The following is an 18,063-nucleotide window of genomic DNA, read 5'->3' on the forward strand; positions in this document are numbered from 1 at the left end:
GTAGCATTATTTAAGACGAGACAGTTAGTGGTCAATACTTTTCCAGATATAAGGTTGGCTTAATACTGGTTCATTAACTTGACTCTTTTCCACCCTATGGGACGGTTATAACAGAATAGTTATCACAGTTAATTCTCTACACTTCCAATTTGTAGTTCTTCTACACCAGGCCTATAAATAAATAGTAAAAAGGGTTTTTTTGCTATTTAGTTTAGAAAAAAACCCGACAAAACCAAAACAACTTCTCCTCTGCTTATCAGACTAGTTAGTTAAAACCATTTGGACTCAAAATTGGCTCTACATTAAAATCTGAACTTAGAGCATAACACAAAGGCATATGCTGAACAACTGAACTTATGAAGAAAATCCCAACCCAATAACCCTAAAATCCAAACAATTCAAGCCTTATATTCAGGCCAATGATGAAGGCAGAAAGGTAGGAGAACTTGGAAAAATCTTGGTATTTTTGCATCCCCTTTTTGAGAATAAAGCTGAGGGGAAAGCAATAAACTCCAAAAGAACAGAGAGGGCAACCTGCAGCCACCAGAGCTAAACCCCACAGGATCATGTCATCAGAAGCTAAAAAAAGCCATAATCTCTGTACCTGAAGAATAATTTTTCTGACTACTCCCTTAACACACTATCAGCTTACAATTCTTCATGCCTAACGCTGACTTCTCCTTCCTCTTTCCCGCTAAGCAGTACACAGGAATCTGGTCGCCAATAAAGAAGACAGCACTGTATAACTAGAATGCCGTTTACTTAATAGAAGTGTAAAATATCAGGTTAGAAATAAATGTCTTACTGAGGAAATATCACTATTCAATACTGGGCTCTAAAGAGCCTAAAGCAACATCTCAAAATACCTCAAAATACCTAGATATGTCTCAAAATACCTGAACTGGAGGTATCTGAACTGGAGAGAAAGGACCCTAGAGGGGAGGAAGTTCTCTAGCAAAAGTTCCATGTCCAAGAAGAAAAATTAAGAGAATTACACTCTTTGACAAATGTGATCTAAGAACATATTACCCTCCAGCCTTCCAGTTGAAACAGGAAGAGACAACAGACCTACCAATTATTTCCTTAAAGACTGGTAACAGAAACCCAAAAAAGGCCAACAGATGATCAAATATAAAGGAACATCTGATGAAGCAAAGTAGAATTCTTATGTATATAGAAGAGTCTTCCACAGTTTAACCTGTTTTGTGAGGGTCTTAGATCATGCAGAAGCATCAGTGAATATATAAGCAGTAATAAAATAGCTGTGTTGTTAGCCAAGGTGCAGAACTTCTCCCTTGGAGCTGACGAAGCACCTAAAGATATCATGTGGAAAATAAAGTCCATATTTAAAGACAGCCTCAAGGAAGATCCAGACTGACATCTCTGTTGTGCTAATTAGTGAACAATGTAATCAAGAATAGACTTAGTGGACACAAACAAATAACACACTGGGAAAGATTTTCAACCTGGCTGTCATGAAGGCAACACAGCCTGGAGAAAACGAGGCTCTGAGGTGACCTCACTGCAGCCTTTCAGTACCTGAAGGGTTACAAGAGAGCTGTAGAGGGACTTTTTACAAGAGCTTTTAGTGATAGGCCAAGGAGGAATGGCTTCAAACTGAAAGAGGGTAGGTTTAGATTGGATATTAGGACAAAATTCTTTACTGTGAGAGTGGTAAGACCCTGGAACAGGTTTCCTAGAGAAGTGGTGGATGGAGGTGTTCAAGGTTGGGTTAGATGGGGCTTTGAGAAACCTGGTCATGCCCCTGGCCATGGCAGGGGAACTGAAACTAGATGATCTTTAAGGTCCCTTCTAACCCAAATCTTTCTATGACTCTATGAAGTCCTGCCCTCCAAAACTAATGGCATTTATCAAGAGTATGTGGTAGTACAATATGGATAAAGGACAGCAGAATGATAAAGACTACCTGAGCTTCCAAAAAGCTTTCACAAGTCCCTCACTTAAATCTGGAGGAAACTGTGCTTCCAAGTGATAAGGGGGAAAGCTTTAGCATGGAGTAATACTTAAGGAACAGCCATAAACTGTCTAAGTGGTTTCCACACTGTGGAAAGTCACCTCCAGATCCCTGCAGAAAATCTGCATTGGTTTATGCTCTTTGATATATTCATAAGTTACGCCATAAAGGGAAGGAGCAGTTAATTGATGAAGACTGTTGACAATACAAAGTCACACCACACTGTGAAGATGAGGGCTAACTGAAGAATTAGAGAAGGACTGACGTACAATCAAGCAGAAGCAATGACTATAGATTAATATAAAGCAAAGTCTGTGTGTCTGCAGCCATGAGGAAATTCTGGGTTCCTACATAGAATTACAGGCTCTGAGCTAGTAACTGTCACCCACAAGATCTGGATATATGGCAGTTTAATTTAAATCATTTGGACTGCTCAGTGCTCCATACGGATCAATAAATCATTGGAAAACCAAACAGAACAGTGACAGTGCATAGAACTAATTTGTGCCTCTGTTTGAAATACTGAGTGCAGGTTTAATTCTTTTTCCTTAAAAAAACCACAAACCCAACCCCCCAAAATAAAAAACCTTCCGAGTAAAATAAAAAGGAGCTCAGACAAAGGCAAGTTAAAAAAAGTATGGAATAACTATCATAAAATCAACAACTGAATAGATGAGCCTTTTTAATGTGTTGTGAAGGCTACTTATATCTGGTGGAGGCTACTTATAGCTGAAAGGGAAAATAAGACAATGAACTACAAAATTAATGGCTCAAAGAAGTTGCACAGAGATTGTTCACTGTCTTGTCCAATATAAGAATAAAGGGTTAAAAGACAATAGCTGAAGATTGGTTCAAAACTAATAAACAAGGGCAGCTCTTTTTGCAAATTATAATCAAGCTGAACTTGCCACAGGATATCATGGACCCAAATGTTTAGGTGGGTTCCAGGACAGACTGTGCAAATTCATAAAAAAAAGAAATAGACTGAAAGTGATTAAATTCAGATACACAATCCAGGTAGTCCAGACAGAGCAGAACACAAGCAGAAGAATTTAGTATATACAAATCAAACAGTGCTATAATAAACTTAGTCAATAACTTAAGAAACCAGCTTCCAAAAGTTTAGTAACACCTAACAGAATGCGAGCTGGCCAGCAGTTAAAAAGAAGAATGCTACAGGATGAAAGACTTTACAAGGCTCTTCACAACTTTCCTATCTGCTACCAGATAGGGATAGCCATCTAGGGATAGCTAATTAGACACTACAGCCCTCAGTTATTTTGGATATATACAGAAGGTTTTTAAACTGACATTAGATACTAATTTGTACCAAGTCAAAAAACATATACCTCAAAGTTTTTAATTTTTGATTTTACCGTTGTGATGAGCATAGCTAATGGTATTTGTTCAACTACCTTTTATACCATCTCAGCAAGGCTAATGCAAGTGTTCCACTTTATAAAACTTTTTAAACTAAGGGTAGAACACATGTTCGTTCAGCTCTGCCTTAATCTGCTGTACAATCCTAAATTGTTTTACAACTATAACAAAGCAGACTGCAAATGTGAACAGAGATGGACGATTTCATTAAGATGGTAAGTTCAAATTACACCGATTTCCCCCATCACATAGGTGATTTCTCATAGCAGATGACAATCTTCTCTTCTTCCCCTTTTGTTCTCAATTTTCATAAAGCAGCACTAGAATAATAGCAGCCATATATCCTGACAGGTAAGCTGATTTGTTTCCACAGTCAATAAACACCACCTGTGCAAAGTTTTCTTGATGGTTCTTCTGCTATTTTCTATCTCTGATCTCTCCATATGCAATACAGCTCTTCAAGCCATACCAGAATCAAGTAAAGAAAGTCAGCACTAATAGGCTTTCTAGTGCATATTTATCAAAGGCAAGTATTAACAACTCTGCCACTCCCTCCCATCCTATGTTCTGGGCATGGCCCCCACAGAGGGACAAATTCTTCTCGGCATGTTATGTAATCTACACAAGTATTAACATAACATTATTTTCTTATAGAACATAGACTGGAATACTTTGCATGGCAGTAAAGAAAACATAAAATAGCTGGATATCTCAGCTATTCTGAGATATCTTTTAAAACCAACATTCTTCCATCCTATTCTTTGACCAAATTCTTAGTAGTTACTTTTTCCTGTATTGTTCTATGTGCACCAGCCATTGCAAATGTTCCTGTGATTCTCCCCACTCCTTATTAACTCAAGTTCAAGGGTGACAATATTAAACTCAGAGGAAAGAGTAAATAAATTGTGACTCTGAAGGAGGGGAGTTCATGCTTTGAATGAATTTCATCCCAGTGAGGTATACATCAGGGAACCAGTAATGGTCAACTAATTTCTCTGGTCATTATCAGATTTTAAATGTCCAAGAAACTTTCAAGAAGTTATTTTAAATTTACTTCCGAAAGGGTAATTTGTCTACAAAAATAAATTAGCACTATCTTATGAAGTAGAAGTGATTTTGTAAGCCTGGCATAATTTAACTGACAAACTTCTGACAAATGTTACAGAATCCATCTGTAACATTCTATTTTGGGAGGCTTCCATATCCTTTGAATATACAGTTCACCAGGTGTTAAATACTGAATTCTCTTCAAAAAAGAAAGTGGAGTTCAAGATTGTAAGGAGTATGTTACTGCAAAATTTGTCTGTGACTTGATAAAAAGTGCCTAATAGGCCAGCAGGGTACAGTTTTTTAATGTGTAATACCTGTCAGGTCATTTGTTCCAGTTTAAAGTTTCCTGTGTTGACAATAATCACAGGAATTTTGTTAAATATGCAGTAAATACAAAGCTTAATTGAGTAACTAATTATGGTAAGTTAGCTTATACCTAAGGTTTAGGTTCATTTTCCTCTTACACGTGGAATTTATATGTGGCCCACTGGCAACCATAATGAATGTCCAAAAATGACCAGACGTTCATTCAAGCTGAGCGAGGGTGAACCAAGGTGTGCATTAGCTCTCCTTGTGGAGATAGCCCAAGAATCTAATAACTGAACCTTATTCACCTTTTCTAGAGAGGGGGAAAAAAAAAAAAAGTCAAACAAGTACCCAATTTTCTGCATTTGGAGGTACAGTTTACAGATTTTTTAAGGTGCCATAAAGTAACAGTAGCTGTCAGTGGTTTAGTCCTTCCTAAAGTCATCCTTTGCTTATGAAAAGATATCTTTACCTGTTCATTTTCAGTTATGAACACTCTAGACATAATAAGGTTGCAAAAGTTCTATAACATTATCTGAGAGTTGCTATATAGAAAATAAGTTTCCAATACACTGAAACTCCCACATTAATATTTTTACACAAAATTAAATATATTTTTTTAATTTATTGCTCAATCCAAAGAGCTTAAAAAAACTGCAGCAAGAATTTTGAATTCAAATCCAGAGAAACACATATTCAAAAACCCCCAAGGTCCACTTAGAGGAGGCATCCCCACCTGACTGAACAGTCTGTGACGACATTTCACATGACTTCCCATGTTACCATCAAATACACTTCTATTAGTGACTATAATCTCTTTACACTATTTAAAAAACTTTCTTAATTTATAGGCAAGCTCATTACCCTGGGACCAACTCACTGTTAAAATTAGAAAAAAAAAAAGCTTATTTAAATTATGACAATGAAAATTGATTGAAAAGAGAAGATTCAAAATTGGGTAAGAGCATATATCTACACTACTATATAATAATAATTATGTATTGCAATACTCATATATATATTTTTAGTATACACATATAAATACCTTAATATTATTTAAATATATTACAATAAAACCCAGAGTTATAAAGTTGAAGAATTCAAATAAATGGAAATTTAAGTTCAATGAAATAACTTCATAGAAATTTCAATCAATACTACATGCCCTGTTAATAAAACGTTAAAGTGATATCTTTTGACAAGAACAAGATGTTCTTTCCAATCAGCAAGGCCAAAGAGGCACTAGACTGCCTTCTGTTATGCTTTAATTTTACTAAATATGGGTAACTATTTTTTTTTAATTTATTTCTCTGATTTCAACCACGGAAAAGACAAAACAAGAAAGTGGGAAATGCAAAACTCATGATCCAAGAAGAGATGGAAGAAAGCTTCAAAGCAGGGCATGTTTCAAAACCAGAAACAATAGGTTTCTAAAACTACCTTCAAATCTCTCTCCTTAATAAGTCTCCCTATTCAAAACGTCATTTTAGATCTGCACGCCAAACTACTCCAGCACAACACTGAAAAAGGAAATAAATGTAAGGGCTTTTGAACAAAGTAATTAATGCAGGATCTGATCTTCAAGCAGAGAAGATTCCCCCGCACCCCCTCCCCCCTTTCCTCCTTGGAATCTGTCACACCCAAGAAATTAAATCCGTCAGCAGGCCTTACACCCAGCTTGTTGTCTTCCTCGCTCTCCTGGCACGTATCTGCCACTGCACACGCTCGTTCCGTGCCGGGGCTCATGGCACCATCTTAGAGAACGCCCAAAGTGCCAGACCTCGCCGGCGGAGGCTGCGGGCACCGCACAGGGCCGGGCAGGAGCCGCCGGGGAGCGGGACGGAGTGGGACGGAGCGGGACGGAGCGGGAGGGCTCGATGGGCGCACCCGCCGCCGGCCCGCACTCCCGGCGCGGTGTCTGCGAGCCGCACCCGCGGCCGGCGGGGTACGGCGCGGCCCCGCTACGCTCCCCAAGGCCGGCGGCCCCGGGAACCTTCGCGCTCCTTCGCCCCACTCACCCGCTGCTCATGGTCCCGGGCCGGGCCGCGGGCAGGATCGCTGGGATCGGCGGGCTCGCTGGGATCGGCGGGACGCGCAGGGTCGCTACTGCCGGGGCCCGGCGCCCCGAGCCTGCGCCATTCAAACGCCGCCGCGGTGCATGCCGGGCCGCGCGCACCGCCCCGCGCGGCACCGCCGCGCCCTCTGGCGGCCGCCGCCGTCCCTGCCCCGCGCCAGCCGTGCCATCCCCGTCCTGCTGCGCCGCCAGACAGCCTGGGAATGCCGAGGGATTCCCGGGTCCTTATCTTGTGTCGGGAACCTCTGCAACCCACCGCGGCGTGGTTATGGGCGTGCAACGCTCAAACTGGCTGAGAAAGCCATGTTCGCTCCACGCTCTGCTGAACCATAACCAGCGAGACCTTTGTGTCCTGGCTCCTCTTGTGCGGGAGCAATGGTATTCATTGTGGAAGGTGGCACCCTTGTTCCGGTGATGGAAGAGAACAGCGATGCTCTTCCGTAGGAAGGAAAGCGTGTACCCCAGTGCTCCGGGGGCTGATGAAAGGCTTCCCAGGGCAGGTAGAGCGCAGCAAGACCTGGCGCCTCTTGTGTGGGAGCAACCCTTGGACGTATTCAGTTTTGGAGGTGGTTCTATTTCAGTGATGGGATCCTGAAAGAGAATGACAGTGCTTTTCTGAAGGAAGGAAAGCATATAGGCTCAGTGTTCCAGGTGGCGATTAAAGGCTGTCCAGGGGAGATAATAACCAGCAAGACTTTTTGTCCTAGAACCTCTTGTGTGGAAGTAAGATTATAGCTGAGTGTACCAAAGCACACTAGGTAATACCCAGGTACATCGTAGTTGAGTGTGGATAGTTTTGGTATTCCTGAGGCTAGAGTGTTACTAAGATTCCCTCTTTGATCTGTTGCAACATTTCAGAACATACCTAAAGCCATTGAGAAAAATGGCTTGTTTTTGTCATAAGTGGAGGGAAAGGTGAGATTTATTACACATCTCCTCTCACTTTAGTCCTCTCACCCATCATGAGTTTTGACCTGAAGTGTGTTATTTCCTCACGCAACCTCACAGCATCCCTGTGAGATAGAAACTTCATCTGTCACTGCTATAGGCATATAAGATTTGGATTGGCTGAAACTTTTTTACCTAGTGTACCTTAGTCTCAATTCTGGGGGATGGGAGGGTAGGCTTTGAGAATTTACATTCTTTCTTCATTAAGTTATATGACAATTTAATTTGTAACTTGATTACAAAAGCATTTCCTTGATGAACAACTCCAAAACTATCTGGATTTAATCAGAAGCTAAGTTACCACTTTTTGTGATGTGCTTTTTGTCTTATAACATCATCAGACTTTAAAACAAGTTAAACCCATAAGATACAAGTTTATGACACCAAACTGTTATACAACGAAAGCATTTAATAGCATGAAAATTAAGTGCAAATATATAACCAGGTCCTTAGGTCAGGCAATGCTTCATCTGAAAAGTTTCATAACCATATTGATCTTAAAAGTGGTTAGAGTCCTTCACCATCATCATTCTCCTTTTCATCCAAAATGCCCTGGTGATTAGGAATGCATTCTTATTTCCAGTCTGAATTTATTCACATCCTGTTTATTCTTCTAGTGCCAGTATTATCCTATAGTTTAAAAAACTGTCACCTTCTATTATGTCTGTTTGCTATAAGAGAATAATAAGAGAGAATAATTTTGTCCTCTCAACAATTTAATTTCACTTTCCTAACAGTCTTGTCTGTTAGTCCTCCTGCTGCAGGATAGCCTTTCTGTTTGCTTTATCATCCTAATGGCACTTCTACCTTCATTTTTGCAGATGTTGAACTTTCTGCCCTGTGTGCAGAAATACACATGGTTCTCTTACTCGTCTGAGCAGCTGTGGATATCCAGGTATATATGGTCACCAAGGGTTTTTAAAAGAATATTTTCTTTGAGCTGTGTGCTGATGGAAACTTATCAAAGAAAAAAGATCATGATATATTGTTTTAGAGAAAGGGACAATTACCAGATGATGTACACTACAGAATGCCTGGGCTTTCCAAAACAGACCTTTCCCATTAAGTTTGTCAGGAGCACATAGTTATCTAGCTAACAATTTTTAGATGATTGCCAGCTAAATGCAGCTAAGTTGCATGTTTATGCTAGACAGTGCAGAAATGGGAGATGTGTTTCTTATGTGATGTGATCTTATGTTTAGCTTTAAAGGGAAGAACAACTGGTTTGTCCAGTCAAGGTGCCAAATATTTTTATTACTGGGCCTGGTTATTAAATACCTCTTCTGAAAAGAAGCTGCTCTGCAAGTCCACGTAGGGGGTAAATTTTGTAATAAAAATGTGATTTCTGCCAAGGGCCCTGTTCTGTTTTTGGAAGCACACAAGCTGTGTGCCCTGGCTACATAGCAATGGCCATGGACCATCTAGCTGCTAATACTAATAGGTTAGTTAGGGCTATTCCCTTAGCTAAACATCCTTATACTCTTTCTAAATATATTCACAGAATCACAGAATATGCCAAATTGTAAGTGACCCACATGGATCATCAAATCCAACTCCTGACCCTGCACAGGACCATCCCCAAGAGTCACACCATGTGCCTGAGAGCATTGTCTAAATGCTTCTTGAACGTCTGGCAGGCTTGGTGCTGTGACCCCTTCTCTGGGGAACTTGTTCCTTAGTCCATTTTCCTTTAACTTACTTTTTTTTTCCTTTAAAAAAAAATGTGTAATTTGTTCAGTAGAATAAAGATCTAATGTTGCTGCTTCCTAACAGAGCTAATAGAGGAGTGCTGATATACCACACCCATAGGATGCTTGTAAAGTGTTCGAAGTTTATGTTAAGAAAATGGTACTTTACTAACATTTTTTATTTTAACCCTCTTGAGTCAAATTTGCTACACAGGTAAAACCAGGGGATTTTGGCAGAAGAGCTACTTCAATCTAATTATTGAAGCTGAACAAAATGTTGCTCTTTTAAAATAAATGCTTGCAATAAATTCAAACCTCAGGCAATTTTAGGTGCTGTTCTAAAATAAAAAAATTGTACATTTAAGGAATTTTTAAATAATTTAATTTTTTTTTACAAGGTCTAATTATGTGATTTCAGAGAAAAGAATTACCTATGAGAGATTCCATTTATGTAATCTACCTTAGAACAATGCTTTTTACTACTATTACTATGACACAGTGTGATGGGACAGCTTTATGAACAAAAGATAGAGTATTTTCAGTCCTTAGAAACATCATAGTTGTAAATGAATTAAGTAGGTTATCAATAATAAAGCTGACCAAAAGCACTTATATACTCTCAGCATGACTTTCTCTACCTGCCCTAAGTGAAGCTGCATGAAACATGAAATGAGTAATGAACAGTAAGAAACCTAGGATATCACCAAAGAGCTATGCTTACCCTTTCCCTTCTCTTAAGGACAGATTTTCTGCAGCTACTTTCGTGGTTCCCTTGTTCTTTGTGCACAGCTTGACAAATTTAAACAGTCAAATATTCCAGATGGGTAAGAGTCTAACTAGATAAGTTAGACTCTAGATAATTATAGTGTGATAGGATTTTATAAGATCATGATATGTGATCTGAATCATGTTTTTCTGCAGGAGTGAAAGAATACCAGCAGGAGTGAAAGATCCAGATATATACAGGCCTAACATGCAGAAATGTACACATATCTACATCTAAAAATACATTTAAAAATAACCTACTAACTCCTTTCTCTTCTATTTTTAAAATTTATATTGCTATTAAACCCATTTACATTTTTTAAAGAATTAAAGTGATTAAGTCTGGATATAGAGGAACTCAGGAATTCTGTGAGTTGTTTCCTTTGCAGTTATCTTGAACTACAAATTATATGTCTGGTGTCATCTTCGCAAATGTAACAATAGCTTCTCTGGCAATTTATAGTGAAAACCAGAAATTTTGATGGTGATTTTGGATGCAACATAGAAATCTAATATATAAAAATTGAAAGCTTGAATGTGCAGCAAAGCAAAATACTTGGGCAGAGGTGAAGAAAATGGGAAGGATAGAATAGGTAAGTTCACTAAAACCGGTTTTACTGTTCAGAGCTGACTAAGGTGTTATGGCTGTGTAGTGTTATACTGATAATATGATTTTTTTCTGAAACCTGCAAAAGGAAATTGCATCTTAATATTTTCTGCCTTTTTTGTGTGTTTGCATTTCCTTCTTATGATGCCTCCTCCCTTTATTTCCAGATTTAATTTCTCACAAACAGCCTGCTTGGATTTTCTATTTTTCCTGATATTTTGTCTGCAATAAACTTTTTCTTCCAGATGTTGCATAAGTAGTACTGTCCCATTTGATGTTATTTTACCAAGCTGGCTTCTTTTTCATTTCTCCTTAGGAGAATTTAAAGTCAATGAAGTGTACTGACAGGAATCTTCTCTTAGATCTGCCTAGTAGATATCTGGGATGTGCAGTAGATGGGATATTTGAGGGGATGGTAGTTACTTCAAGGCTATTATAACTGTTTAATCTTTAGCCTGCAGGTTGGAGACAGGACAGCTCAGGCAGTTGGTAATGGGATAAAGCTTTTCACCTCTAAATTGCCAACTCTGGGCAGATTAGTAAGACAGAATATTTCCACCATCTGGTGTCTGGTCAGTGACCCATATGAGAGAGAAATCAGTAGCCGTCCCTGCTGCAGGTGAACAGCTTTACAATTAACGACCCCCCCCCAAAAAAAAAACAAAAACAAACAACACCAAAACCACTGTGTGAAGAATGATTGCACCACAAACAGCTCCAAATGAGCATGAGGACTAAAAATCACTCTAGAAACCTTATGATCAGGCCTCAGCACACTGAAGGGAGTGTAGGAAAATTTGTCAGCATGAGCTGTCAGGAGAGATGCTGTTTCTTTGGGAATATTCAGTTTGCAGGAAGGTAGCTTTTTAAAAAGCAAACAACTCATAATTCTTAGCTGAGAATGACAACAGCTTGTAAGAAAAGTGACATAATTTTTCTCTGATGCAGGACAGCTGGTCTTCTAAGTGCGAATATGCACCAATATTGATTCTGGTTGGCATATGATGGCAATACTCAAATAGGACATAATTCAACTGAAAGAGATGATCTGTTCAAATATGTAAAGTTTTTTCAATCTGAGATAGGTTAGCTGACTTAATGAAAAGCAAATTAGGAGTCAGTGTGCCAAACTGGGATTCTCTGTTACACAGCTCTCTGGACACTGCATCCGTTTCCTGTTTTAGAAATAAGGTCAGATGTAATTATAGAATCTGTGAATTGGGTTAGTGTCTGAATTTCTGCAGTTTTCTGAAGCAATATTCTGTGTGAACTAGAAAAACCTCAAGTCAAATGTATATAAAGAAAAAAACCATACTGTAATATCAAAAAAAAGGTTATATTGAAAATTGTTATTTGTCACTGTAATATTTTACTAAACCATAGCTAACTAGTTTAGGGCTTTGCTTAATGTTCCTGAAGCAAAACTAGGCTTTCAGAGTGACCGTTTTGAGAGGAACTAACCCCCTAGGCCTTGACAAAGAGTTTTAAGCAAATGCCTGGGAGCGCAGTCGTTTCTCGAACCTGTCCTCAGGTGCATTTCTCAAGCCTCGTTGTCTCTGCAGAGCTCTACTGAAAGCACTGTTTCCATGCATTTGTGAATGACTGTTTCATAACCGCCCCCCACCATGTATTCGTTTATGTTCAGTGTTGTATACCAATGGTTACCTTGTCGGATTTTCATCATGAGCTGTGGACTGCCCAGGAGTCATAACGCTGGAATAATTTTTCTCATCCACAATATTCAAGAGACAGAACCTGTAAATTTTTTTTTTTTAATAGACGTAGTGAGTTAATGCTCATTAGTAACAGCTCACAAGGGCAGTACGCTTTTAAATTAAACAAGCCTGGCTTGTAAAATGTGGTAACAGGATGGCATAAGGTAAAGATTCAAATTAATTTTTTGTGCATATGGAAAGAATCTTCAGATTTCAATAATAGGCTGTGGTGGCTGTGGTCTCACCTATGGTTCACTTTCACAGAAGCTACACAGTACATTCTGGGACACAAAGAAGTTGGCTAAGACATGTCACCTCAAATATATGCTTTTCTTGTTAGGTCTTCAATCTCAGAAACATACAAATATTTTGTAAAAAATCTTTGCCTCTGCAGATTCAGTTACTGAATAGCAAACAACTACAATAAAATTATGTTGCCTTCAATTCAAACTATTTCAGTTAATAATTCTTGTTTCAAAAACATTGCTGAATGTAATATCAATTTTATTTGTGCTGCTTTCTATACCTTCATTCTATTTAATTGAATTTATTTATTTCTCTGTTTAATCCTTCCATGTCCTTAAATCCTTTGGTTCAGCCTAATCCTTCAAATCCTATAATTACTCAAACAAAGCACTTTAACCCTGTGGCCTTCCTGGACTCTTGCCTATTGCTTATGACGTGTAGGTTTCTCTTGACTAATGATGTTTACTGCTGCATTTTCTTTCCTTGGATACTCATGGAAAATTTCATGCCACATAGCTCCCATTTATAGCAGGGCTTGGTGTCACAGTATTACTATGGGCATTGTAAAAATAGTGGTGGTTGTATTCCACTATTAGAACAATCGCTTCTTTTAGTCAGAATTTATAGTTGACATTGATGTAATCACAAATGATTAATTCCAATAAAGCATAGATTTTTGATTATTTTGATTTCAAGTAACTATTATCAAGTTCTTTGTGTCTCTTCAAAAGTTTTTTTTTACATACTGTGCAAGGTATATAACCATTTTAATTCAGGCCTCTAAGAATGACAGCACTTGATGATACTATGTTGGTTTGCCTGAGAATTTTTCTAAACATTTAATAAACATATTGTAATAATTTCTCTTAGGAATATTAGGATGATGACACTAATTTATGGTAGTTATATTTTTTTTCCTATAAGTGATATTAGTTATATTTGTAAAGAAGTAGTAAAACTTTTTTTTTTTTTGAGAGTAATGAGTAGATGAAGCTCTGATTAAAATTGACCAGTGATTTTGTTAACAGGAATGATATTTAAAAAGATGATGAAGAACATTTTTGTATAATAGTATTAAGAGGAAAAGGAAATAAAATTATGGCAGGAATTTTAGAAAAAGTCTACAAATTTTAATGATATACAGTACTGAAAGCAAATGACTTCTTAATAATGGTGAAAGCAAATGATAATGCCATAAGAGACTGGGTTTTAGTAAGGTCCAAAAGATGAAAAGCAGAAAAGAATATAGAGGAAGAAAGAGACTGGGAAGATATCAGGGTGGTATCAAGAAGAGGAGTATCAAATTAAGCATGTGAAAGTACAGTAAAACAGATACCTGGAATGTGAGTAATAGAAATAAATTAGCCTGAAGGAATAAAGGAACTATATATGTCTGTCTGTAAATTTTGTATGTATTTAAAATGCTGCACTAAATTTCATGATTCCAGCTGAAAACCCCCCACAATCCTGTTTTCATTATTAAACACCTGTGTTAGGGAAAAATTCTAAACTGTTCTGAATATCTTGTGTAGTGAGAAAGATATGGTTTTTTGGGGTAATGATAAACAGAAAAGTCATGACATCTGCGTCTTTATTCTGTGTTCAGTTGTTCTGAAGCTGTTGTGGAGGGTACATACACATGCTTAATCAGACATATACAGAGAGAGCTTGAATCCTATAAACTCGAATAGTAGAATTCTCTTCTTGTTACTATTTTTATGACCTCTGAGAAGATTTTGCTAACGAGTGTTTTAACCACAGCTTCTGGTCCTTGACTCTTGCCTTTTATGTACAGTTAATACATCACGTATTTACCAGATGTACATGGAGTGATTTTTTTCCTAATGTACACACATTACTTTAAACTACCTAAACAAACCAAGGAAGCATATATGAATATAAATTGGGATGACTTCTAAGCACCAGAGACTTGCACATCTGGGCCTGACACAGATTTATGGCATCACCTTTTCCAACATATCTTTAAAGGAGGTTCTGCCTAAGAAAAAAATTAGTTCTCCTTATAAGGCACACTAAGCTGAGTTGGTAACAATGGAATGCTTAGAACTATTTTCTCAATATGATTTCTTGTGAGAATATTTTTTCTGTGATTGAGTAACTGAGACTAAGCTATTGAAAATAAAAATGTTCAAACACAAATTTTTTTTAAAATTTATTTAGAATAACCAAACAGACTCTTAAGTCTGCTTCCTGATCCTGCACCAAAAAGGACATAGTTGTAGGTAAAAGAAGGGGGAACAAACATGTCAAGAAATAGGATGTTGGAGAAAATGCATTTCTGGGGAAGAGACATTGGGAAGACTTGCACTGTACAACTGTTACAAGCCTGGGAATATTGAAATTACTTTTTTTGAGGCTGCAATGAAGAGGTCAAATGTTGAATTCTCTCTCTACAGTGTGAAAAATTCTCATAATCCCATATGAATCTAACTTTGGTCATTTAATTCCAAAATTTCAATTAGCCTATGTTGTTAGCAGATTATAGGAAATTGTAGATGAAGTACTTTTGATTTCCTTAAGAATCATATGGCTTCCCATAATTTATTGTTAAGAAGAAACTATTATTTTGTCTTCTGACACAGAAGGTTGATATTCATTCAACATCTTCTGGAATAAGTCCCAGCTTAGATAGGATAAAAAGACTTTTTTTGTTTTTAATTAAACCAAACACTTGGTTCTGGCTATCTGGGTAAGTTAGAATTCCAAAATTTTATCCATTCCTTTTGCTGAAGTGTAAATTGCCATTACACTCAGTTTCATATTATCTATGCAGGCTTTATAGCCACACAGGCTGAAGACAGAAAAAAATTTTCTCATCAGCACTTCACTCGGGAATGACATTTTGGACTTCATGATTGCTTCATTGAAGAACTTCCATAGGAAACCACAGAATCACAGAATGGTTTGGGCTGGAAGGCACCTTTAAAGGCCATGTAGTTCAACACCTCTGCAATAAATAGGGGTATGTTCAACTACATCAGGTTGCTCAGAGTCCTCTCTAATCTGACCATTAACGTTTTCAGGGATGGGGCATCTACCACCTCTCAGGGTAAGCTGTTCCAGTGTTTTACATTCTTAACACTTAGGAAATATTTTAAGAGCTGACCCTGGAAGTTTCCACTTTCCTAACATAAACTTCAGAATTTGCAAAATAAATAAATAAATAAATAAATAAATAAATAAATAAAGCTATTATTTTTACTTTTTCAGTTCAGAAAGATAACTGTCAGTCTGAAATAGACTTTACTTGCACAGGCCAGGATGAATACCAGTGATTCCAGTACTGTTTAAGGTTCACTGACAAGACCTAATAATTTTAGTTTGAGCTATTCAGAGTATACAAAATAAGATAAAACCAGCCATGTCCAACCTATTTTACTTTGTTTACTTGTATGTGACCAAGTGCAAATATTTATGAATGCAAACTTATTCTTATTAAACAATGACATGTAAAACTGAGATACAGCCTCACAATACACTTTCTTAACCAGTGCATTGACTTCAAGTAATGGAAGTTGTAGGTTCAATTTACCCTTTGTCTACTTCATAACCTGAAATGTAAGGGAATGTTTCTATAATAGAATGCTCCAGAAGACACCTTGGTTTCCTTGTGGTCAATTAAATGGAAAAGCTATTTGAAAAAAGAAAGTACCAAACTGTCTTATTACTTAACAAATATCTGTTTCAAGTAAAGCTGCTTAGCCCTGAACACTTAGAACATTAAATGTACATTACAGTCATAACTACTGATTGGAATAATGTTTGCATAAAAGAATGTCACAGCAACTCACTGTTATGGACCTAAATCGAATAGTTTGAGCAATAGTTCAAGTGGGAGTTAAATGTGATTGTTTGCTTGGATTTGATTCATATTCTTGTAGCCATTATGATATTCGACGTAAGCTACCAGTTATCTACATAAGTAAAAATCTATGCTCTGAAAATATTTGGTCCCTCTTCACTACCTGTCTTCTCACAGAAGTCTACTTGCATCAGTGAAAAGCTTAAACCACACTTGGAGCCACCTCACATTTCTATGTACTTGTGCACTAGTAAGTTGAATGAGGCATCTGATTTGTATAGAGGTGTGATGAGGAAGTACAAAGGGAGCCATACACTGAGCTACAATGAGGTGTATAAAATCATGAATGTTTTAGATAAGGTACAATTCTATTTGATTTGCTCAAAATTCCAAGATCCTTCATTTGACCTAATGTTAAATTCTATTTATTTTTAATCCATCATCACAGCTATGTTAATTGACGCAAACAGATCATTACTCCACTTGTATGGAAACCAAGTCACGACATCAAAAACCAGAAGAAAAGAATTGTTGGATTCCTACATGAACTGTTTCACCTCACATTAATGAAGGCAAACAGTTATTGAAAAGTTCATTATCTGGATGTATATGGACCTGATTTCAGAAAAAGCCAACATTTCGATGTGAGTAGTTTGACACCACCATTCCTTTTCTCCTCACACACAAATCTAAAGGCAAACACAGCCTATTCAGAGACTGAACTTTAGCTGACTCTTTTTTTTTTGTTGTTTCTGTCATCATACTCCATCTGCTTTGATGTTACTAGAGATTACACTGAGATATGATTAGAAGGGAGGCTGCAATTACGCCCACCTCTCCTCCCAGGATTTTTGAGAGAGATGTGAGTAGAACTTTTAGACTTTGGCTGAAGATGAAAGACTCTAAAAAGATGAAGTGTGAAAACTTGAAGGGCTCACCATGTTCTCTTGTAATCAAGTAGAGACCTCACAATTTTCTTCAGTGAAGTACCTCACAAGAGAGTCTCCTCAAAGGAAACAGGATAGTTAAAAAATACACATTTAGTATCAGATGTCTAGATCTATTTTACAAAGAATCCAGATAGTGAATGTTTTTGTTCAGTTCTTCAACTGAGGTTAAAAATTGAAAAAAATAAATTTAAAAAACCCACTTTAAAATAGCCATATATTCATAAAAACAGGGTTTGTACAATAGAATCTTAGCTTTGCTTTTGCTAACAAGTATTGTCTCACAAAACAGTACCTCTCACCAAACGGTCAATAGGGACAGCACTTGAAATAGAGAGTACCCTGCAGCATAATGGTATGCACTATTCCTGAGGAGTAAATAACTCACACTGGATGACAGCTCTTCAAGTACTTATTCCAGAAGCAGATAGGAAGCTATGAAAAATCAAGCACTTACATAAACTGTCCTCTGTTCTTAAACAAAAGAGAAGGAAACAAATCTGCCAAGATTAAGAATATGTCATGAAAAATAAGTATAC

The 18,063-nt window shown here is 37.5% G+C and overlaps 1 protein-coding gene across 3 annotated transcripts in view; it reads right to left on the minus strand.

Annotated features, from left to right (window-relative positions):
* KATNBL1 (katanin regulatory subunit B1 like 1) overlaps positions 1-6,857 on the minus strand; it is a 30,262-nt gene extending 23,405 nt beyond the window's left edge. Inside the window, exon 1 of one of the 3 annotated variants that reach the window (XM_050335825.1) lies at positions 6,730-6,857. The gene's annotated coding sequence lies outside the window, so the exon portion shown is untranslated. Of the gene's footprint in view, positions 1-6,382; positions 6,419-6,729 lie in introns of those variants that run through there. The other 2 variants (XM_050335826.1, XM_050335827.1) reach the window with 2 other exon arrangements.
* Positions 6,858-18,063: the final 11,206 nt, after the last annotated feature.

The sequence above is a fragment of the Myiozetetes cayanensis genome, unplaced genomic scaffold, assembly GCF_022539395.1.
Source record: "Myiozetetes cayanensis isolate MyiCay16 unplaced genomic scaffold, myiCay2020 scf6-25, whole genome shotgun sequence".
In the NCBI taxonomy this organism is placed as follows: Eukaryota; Metazoa; Chordata; class Aves; order Passeriformes; family Tyrannidae; genus Myiozetetes; species Myiozetetes cayanensis.